We start from the raw sequence: 7,149 nt of genomic DNA on the forward strand, positions 1-7,149 counted from the left end.
GTTTGGACTTTCAGGAAGCAGACACTGAGTCAGAGTAAGCAACGCAAGATGATTATTGGAAGGGTAAAGATAAAAAGCAAGAGAGGAGTATAGACAACATGTATCTCAAGATAATAAAGGCTGTAGATGACAAGCTGACAGCTAACATACTCAACAGTGAAAAGCTAAAAGCTTTCCCTCTAAGATCAGAAACAAGAAAAATGTGCCCACTCTCACCACTTTCATTCAACATAGTTTTGGAAGTCCTAGCCATAGCAATAGGAAGGAAGGAAAAAAGGGAGGGAGGGAGGAAGAGAGGGAGGGAAGGAAGAAGGGCGAAAGGGCATCCAAATTGGAAAGGAAGAAGCAAAACTGTCACTATTTGCAGACAACAATGTATAGAAAACTCTGAAGACTACCAGAAACTGTTAGAACTAATTAACAAATTCAGTAAAGTTACAAGTGCAAAATCAATATAGAAAAAATCTGTGTGTTTTTATAAACTAACAACAAACTATCACACAGAGAAATTAAGAACATGATCCCACTTACAATTGCATCAAAAATAATAAAATAACTAGGAATAAATTTAACCATGGGGGAGTAAATGACCTGTACACTCTAAATTACAAGACATTGATGAAAGAAATTGAAGAAGACACAAATAAATAGAAAGATATTTCATGCTCATGGATTGAAAGAATTAATACTGTTAAATGTCCATATCATCCAAAGCAATTTACAGATTCAAAGCAATCTCTAGCAAAAGTCCAAAGGAATTTTTTTACAGATGTAAAACAAATAATCCTAAAATTTTTATGGAACCAAAAAAGGACCCAAATAGCTAAAGCAGTCTTGAGAAGAAAGAACAAAGCTGGAGGCATCCCACTCCCTGATTTCAAACTATATTACAAAATTATATTAATCAAAACAGTGTGGTATTGGCATGAAAACCGACACATAGATCAATTGAACAGAATAAAGAGCCCAGAAATAAACCCTTGACTATATGGTCAATTAACTTATGACAGAGGAAGCAAGAATATACAATGGGGAAAGACAGTCTCTTCAATAAATGGTGCTGGGAAAATGGGACAGCCACATGCAAAAGAATGAAACTGGACTATCTTACACCATACCATACACAAAAATTAACTCAAAATTAATTAAAGCCTTGAAGGTGAAATTGGTCTGCTTAGAGGGGCGGGTGCACTGGCTTTAGTGCAAGCATTTTTTGATAGCTACTCACATTAAAGAAACTTGTTTACTTACTTCTGGATTCTTAACCGCATTGTTGGTGATTTCAACGCTAGAAGTCTGACTTCCAGATAGCTTTAGGAAGCACACTTTAATCTCTCTGGACTTCAAATTCCTTTGCAAAATGAGGAGGTAGGATTATGTACCACCACAAGTATGTATAACAGAGGGGATTTAATGCACAGAATGAGTTACACAGATCATAGAGAAGCCAGAGCCAAATGGGATGATATGGTAACCCAGGTATTAGCAACAACAGGAAGCCAATACTACCACCTCTAGGATGCAGAACAAAGAGAGGAGGCGGAATTGCTGGAGCTCAGGAGAGTTCATCAGCCCACAAAGGCTGGAACTATCCTGTAAAATGGGAACTAGAGCCATGAAATAAATTCAGTTGCTGTTAGAGAATCAGCTCAAGGCAGAGAAAGAGAAAGGGAAATACCCGGGCTTCTCCCTTCTCCTTACCACCCTCCAGGGTGTCACCAGTGCCTCCACTGGCTAAACTCAGGGAGAAGCCAGTGAACAACAGAGTACAGAAAACGACAGCCTTCATGGGTCAGCCTCTCCATGACAGAGAACACTCCCAGGATAAGACGAGAGAAGGATCTGAGGCTGAGCAGGTCTCAGACCACTGTAGCCTAGATCAAAGCTATCCACATTTTTTTCAAGAGCAGGTAACATGAAAATAAAAATGTAAGTCAGAGACTGAACTGATGATAGTGTTAGAAAAGATCTATGATGGACATATTAACAGGCAAATCTATACCAAGGCATTATTCATACTTATAATTTCTTTATTCATCAAATGGGTCTGGTGCCATTTTAGCTGAATTAAAATAGTTCAAAATTATATAATTAATAAAACCCATGTCCATCACATCTGCTAACATAATTTCTGGCAGCTGTATTCAATAGAAGCTAATTTATGTGTGGGTTCTTGTTCGGTCTTTTTTTTTTTTTTTTTTTTCAATTTAACCAAAAATTCCAGGCAGCCAGGACCCAGAGATTAGACAGCTGCACTGGTTTGACGACCTCTTACTGGAAACTGAGCCAAAACACCACAATTCCTCCTAGTTGGAATAATCTCCATTTCTCCAGGGAAGTGCCTGCACCCACCACTGAGGAAAGACTCCCAGAAGCTTCGAGGGAGGTGTTGTATGTGTCACAATGGCCATGCCAACATTGTCAACCTCTGCCAGGCCACAGGGCACTGATTCTCGGTTAGGAAGCTCTTAAACCTACTTCTTACAGTACGCAAATAATTCATAAGGGAGCCCAAAACTGCTAAGAAAAATTCCCTGGAGTCCTAGCACTTAGCCATCCTTAGCCCTTTTGGGGACTGGCCTTCTAAAATCCTTGGGTGCCAATTAGAGCTAGGCCATCACTGAAACTCCTCCCCCACTTGGGCGACCATTATTGAGTTTTGTTCTCCAGAAGCCTGCTGTAAAGAGAACACAGGTGAAGCCTAGCACTTCTATTTGGGGTAACCATCATTTTTATGCCCCCTGCACTCCCACCAAAATAGGAATTTAAAATGATCCACATAAACACAAACTCCTGTTTATCTCTGTCAGCCCAAGGAAATGGTATAATTCCATGAATAAAAAGCCCCTGGTCCCATCCTTCAAGTTTTCCCCCTCCTCTTCCAGAGTCCCAGCCACGGGGTGATAGTATTAATAACCGGCTCCAGAGGGCAATGAGATGTCTGAGTGGAGAGGGTCACATTTCAGCTGAATAAAGCCCACTCAGCAAAAACAGGAGTGCTCATCAGTAAGGTAACAAACAGAATTTTCTTCCTGTCTTAAAATAGACACTCTGAAGCACTCCCACTGCACCCAGCATAAGAATTTCAGGAAGGAGTAAATATGGCCTATTGTCAGGTTAAGGAGAGAAAGTCAGGAAACAAGCTGAGAGACTGTATCTGAGAAGGAAAAAAAAAATTTTAAGGAAGACATTTATTTAAGGCAACAAAAGGGTCTATCTTGTTTACATTTAACATTGTAATGGTTGGAAGGTTAAAGTTTTGGAGCAAAAATTGTTACTATTCACCTAGAAGCAGCTGATTATATTTTAGTGACCTTTACCCTCTCACAGTTATTTAAGGAGGCCTATTATAATGTCAAGCCCTGATCTTTTCCCTGAGAAGAGATGAGACAGAAGAATTACCTGTATAAAAGGGCACTGAGTCACAGCAGAGCCAGTCTGCCCGTCTGCCCTCAGGGTTGCCACAAAGACAGAAAGAGCAGACAGGGAGTCTGAAAAGGACGGAGGAGAAGGAGCATCTGAGGACTCAAGTTTCATGATAAGTTCACTTTACACATAAACCGGAAGTAGACTCTCTGCAAGGACTTAAGGTTGTTACTTCCTTTACAGGCTAGGGTTCTGCAGCTGATGTCTCACTCACGCTTCCCTGATTCCCCTTCTCCTCCCAAACTCATCCTTTTCCCCTGCAACACGAAGATAATTCATGAGTGCCCCTAGATGGAGGCCAATTGTCTCAGCTAACAGGAATCTGTAGTTTTCTAAATCAGTTCAACACATGGACCCAAAAAAGGAAATTTACACTTACAGCTACTGTCCATGGCCTTTCCACAGTTAAATGTGTTTTCTTCAATCTTGTGCTGCCATTTAAATAGCCAATTCTACAGAAAATTGCCCCTTTGGAGAAAATGCTGTAATTTCCAGCGTGCGGGGGGTAAGGAAGCACTTTAAGGCCATCGATCCCAAGGGGAGCGAAATAGGCTGGCACCCAAGAGTAAGAATAGCAGCAGAAGTGGCAGCCGTCTTGCTGCCACAAAGATGCTCCAGGTGGACACAGGAGAGAGAAACTAATGGAAAGAAAACATGGGGAGAAAAAGGAGGTCAGCATCTAAAAGCACTTAAGTGCTAGCTTTATACTAAATAGGAAGTCAAAATATCATTTCCGAGGTAAAAGTAAGAACTCTAGGTTGTCAGACCCAGCTTCCTAACCTGGGCTTCAGTTTTTTGGTACAAAAGGTGCTCTCAACTATGGGGGCACACTGGAATCACCTGGAAGCTTTAAGGGAAAAAAATCTGATGTCAGGTCCCACGCCAAACCAGTTAAATGAGAATGTGGAAAAGCGGCAGCATTGTGAGGTTCAAACATCTCCCAGCTGATTCTAATGCAACAGGAGGGTGAGATCCCCTGGCCCCCACCAACCCTGCCTTGATCAAGCAGCCATATTTGGAACACCTCTGGTGACAAGAATTCACTACCTTCCGTGGAAATGCGTTCCATGTTAAGACCATTCTGATTGTAAAGATTTCTTTATGCTGAGGCTCAACCTGCCTTGCTATAACATGCACCAGTTTGTCCTAGCTCTGCCCACAAGGGCCATGCATCAAATTTGGGAATGATACAAATCTGGAAGGACTTCTTTGATAGTACCATTGATAGGCTAATGGCAAATCTGAGGCCAAATTTAGCAAAATGAAATCCAATAGATATCCACATTCTATCTTTTACTCAGGGCTAAGAAACAACGGCACAAGGAGAAGATGGGAGAGAAAGAGCTTTAGCACATGACAGATTTCCAGGTCTTGATGCAGGGATAGAGGCAGTAACTGAACAAGAATTATCAAGGTGATTGTGGCGGCCCAAACTAATCCTGCTCTCCCAATCTGCATGAACAGCCATGTGTTCCAGAAAGAGGGTGTCATGCGGGATCTCTGGTCCCACTCCCCACATAACGCAGGACATGGTGAGGCCAAAAAGGAACACCCACGGAGCCGTAAGTAGAGGAGTCATATCACTAGACTCTCACTGGCGGCATCCGCCTCTCTGCAATCCGCTCTTGCTAGCTCAGCCACCATCTTCTTGCTAGCCCCCATTTTCTGCTAGCATAGGCACGGCAGTTATATTAGTGGCCAATGGCTCACTGGTTACAGCCGACGGCCAATTAGCCACAGCTGATGGCCATCCGATCACAGTTGATGGCCATTTACTACCTGAGCCAGCACCTTTCCACGTGAGGCCAAGAGCCTGGAAACTGCACTCCTGGCTCTGTCCCCACAGAGGGATACTCAGAAGACACACTCTAGTACTAAGGTGGCCACACTTCAACGGAGATAGAGAAAAACAAGGGAGAGGAGGAGCCCAACAGTGAGACGGGCAGAGCCAGCCTGCCCATCTGCCTTCAGGGTTGCTACAAAGACAGAAGGAGCAGACAGGGAGTCTGAAAAGGACAGAGAAGGAGCATGGAGCGTGGTCTCTGTGGTCAACTCCAAGTCGGACAGTTGATGATTCCGACACTCCAGGTACTCTTTTCATCTCCCAGCCTCACCTTCAGAGATGCACTGCCCCTCTCTGTGCTGCGGGTTCCTCTAATCAGTAGGTCTTGGTGGGACATTCAGTCCCCACCCACCACCCAAGGTCTCCAATCAGAACATAGAGCTCATCTGCAGGGAGGTAGGAGGGGGACAGAGGGAGAAGGAAGGACCTGGCACCCTTGTGGCACACCTGTGGGCACAGGTTTCACCCAGGCTCCAAAGTCTGGCTGCTACTGAGGGAGCCACACATCCTGGCAGAGACTTACAGCCACATACACATTCTGAATCTTATTTGTTACTTTACATCCATAAAATGAGCTGAGCAGTCTTTATTCTCTTCCATTGTCTGGCATTATCTGGTATGAGTTAAGAATCAACTTAACGTTTGGTAGAGTTTACCTGTAAAACAATCTGAGCCTAGTTGGGGAAGTTGTTAAATGCCATTTCAGTTATTTAATATTGATGGTTCTGTTTAAGTTTCCTATATTTGTGCTACTTTTGCCATTTTATGTATTTCAAGGAATGTATCTATGTCTTCTAAGTTTTAAGTTCATTTGCATAGTTATTCAGAGTAGAGTAAAACCCACAATTGGACAAGGAGAATGCAAATCAGAAACATCAGTCGTGTACATGAAGAGGTGTTTAATTGGGAAGTAAATAAAATGTCCAGGATGAACCTCTACAATGAGGGGCCAAAAGTTGCCATTGTGTAACTCGAATTTATCCCAGTTAGCTGCAATGTGATGCCATCTAGTGGTGATTGTCCGGGCTGGCTTATGGCTGGCCCAAACTTTCAGGGCCCTGGCAGCAATGCCCGGAATTTCCTGCGCAGTGCTGCAGATTTAGACTAAAGGGACTGCTGCTCCCTTTGAGGTCTCTTCACCAGCTGCCTGCTGTTGTTCCCTCATAATGCTCCCCCTCACAATGGAACTCCCAGAAAAGATAAAAACTTGAGCCGTGGCCTGTTAAAAGTAGGGGCAGGGTACATTATTAATCCCAATATATCAACTTCCTGTTATTGTGGGGTGTTACAGTAAACTTTTTTTTTTTACATTTCTATTGTACCTATATTTGGCCTTTTTCTTTCTGTGCCATGTTTAATTTTATCTTTTTTCCCCCTTATCACTTTTGTTTAGAGTCTGTTGATCTCATTTACCTAGTCAAACAAACAGCTTTTGTTTTGTTAATCTTTCTATTTTTTATTGAGATATAAATAGTTTTCATTGGCATATAATTTGTACCAGAAAACTCACCCTTTCAAAGTTGACAATTCAGTGGTTTTTAGTATATTCATGAGAATACACAACTATTATCACTATCTAGCTTCAAAACATTTTTATTACCCCCCAAATAGTGCCCATACCCTTTAGTCATCATTCTTTCTTTCCTCCAGCTTCTGGAAATTACTCATCTGCTTTCTGTCTCCATGGATTTGTTATCCTGGATACTTCATATAAATGGAATCATGAAATATGTGGCCTTTTATGTCTGGCTTCTTTCATTTAGCATACTCTTTTCAAGGTTCATCCACATTGCAGCATATCTCAGAGCCTCTCCCTTTCTATGATGGAATGATATTCCATTGCATGAATATACCATATTTTGTTCACCCAGTCATTAGTT

The 7,149-nt window shown here is 42.3% G+C and overlaps 1 protein-coding gene across 1 annotated transcript in view; it reads right to left on the bottom strand.

Annotated features, from left to right (window-relative positions):
* Positions 1–3,865, bottom strand: part of FAM170A (family with sequence similarity 170 member A) — a 30,146-nt gene extending 26,281 nt beyond the window's left edge. Inside the window, exon 1 of the mRNA XM_081053131.1 lies at positions 3,806–3,865. The gene's annotated coding sequence lies outside the window, so the exon portion shown is untranslated. The remainder of the gene's footprint in view (positions 1–3,805) is intronic.
* Positions 3,866–7,149: the final 3,284 nt, after the last annotated feature.

This window comes from Rhinolophus hipposideros (genome assembly GCF_964194185.1).
Source record: "Rhinolophus hipposideros genome assembly, chromosome: 7".
Taxonomy (NCBI): Eukaryota; Metazoa; Chordata; class Mammalia; order Chiroptera; family Rhinolophidae; genus Rhinolophus; species Rhinolophus hipposideros.